The following is a 1570-nucleotide window of genomic DNA, read 5'->3' on the forward strand; positions in this document are numbered from 1 at the left end:
TTTAGGAAAATATCACATTTATCTGTGGATTATCAAGGGCTCCATGTATTAAATTAATGCATATAACTGAACACTAAGATGAAAAACAATTTGCCATTAACTGCCAAGTGGCTAGATCTGTTACACTCGGGCCTATAGGGCCTTGAACCTCTGACCAGGCTTACACGATCTACAACACTAACATATGTTCTATTTTGGAGAATATTCCACAATACTTGGAAAGAATATATATTGTACTGTTGTTGAGTGGAGTGTTTTGTATACATCTGGGAGGTCTAATTGGTTGATTGTGTTGTTTAGATCTTTGTTGACTTTCTTTCTAGTTGTTTTGTTCTTTATGTAAAGGTATAGATTAACATTTCCTACTATTATTGTAAAAGTGCAGTGACTCTAGGGAATAAGCACTGGACTGCAAACTACAGTGTCAGTGATTCAAGCCCACCAGCTGCTCTGAGGGAGTAGAGATAAGACTTCATGCTTCCACAAAAATTTGAAGTCTTGGAAACCCTATACAGGGTCACTATAGCTCAAATATACTCAGTGGCAACAACAATAACTACTACTGTGGAGTTGCCTATTTCTCTTTTTAATTCTGTTGAAGTTTGATGTATGTATTTTGTAGCTCTTTCATTGAGTGCATAAATATTTATTGTGGTATGTCCTCTTATTGGATTGATCCTTAAATCATTAATTATTTTCCTTTTTTGTCTCTTTTTCTGTTTTTCTCCTTTAAAATCTATTTTATAGAAATTAATACTGCCACTTCTGCTCTTTTGGGATGCCATTTACTTGATATATGTTTTTCCGTGGTCTGATAGATTAGATTTTTGTCTTTGTACCCAAGGTGTGTATCTTGTAGATGGCATATTGTTGGCTCATATTTTCTCATCCATTCTGCCACTCTCTGTCTCTTGACTGGTGCATTTAACTTATTTACATTCAGTATAATTATAGATAGGTATGAATTTACTGCTGTCGTTTTGCTGTGTGCTGTGTGTGTTTGTGTTGCTAATGGTTTCTTTGTTCCAAATAATTTCTATGCCAAGTTCATTTTGTTTACAAATTTTATTATCATTTTCTTCATTGCTGTTGTTTTAGTGTTTACTGAAGCTTTATAGTTTTTCATTTTGTTAAGAAGGCTTATTAATGTTCTTTGAAGTTACTCTTTAATTTATTATTTTCCTCCCACATTTAAAATAGTTAATTTTATTTCATATTGTCTTGATTTCATCTCCATTTGTAAGTTCTGTAACTATACCATTTATTTCGTCTTTCTGATTTGTAGTTGTCATTATTTACAAACTGACATCTCTAGTTATCTATTTTCAGTCTTGTAGATTTCTTTTCTCAAGATCAGCAGTTTGAAACTACCAGCTGTTCCATGGGAGAAAGATGAGGATTTCTACTTCCATAAAGATTTATAGCCTTGGAAACCCTATACAGGGCTGCTATGAGTTGAAATCAACTCCACAGCACATAATCAATCACTAGATTTCTTTTATTTTTGATACTTCTACATGTGGCACTGTGGGATAAACCCTGTACCACAAGGTTGGTTTGAACCACAAAG

Source organism: Chrysochloris asiatica, unplaced genomic scaffold (genome assembly GCF_000296735.1).
Source record: "Chrysochloris asiatica unplaced genomic scaffold, ChrAsi1.0 scaffold00165, whole genome shotgun sequence".
Lineage (NCBI taxonomy): Eukaryota > Metazoa > Chordata > Mammalia > Afrosoricida > Chrysochloridae > Chrysochloris > Chrysochloris asiatica.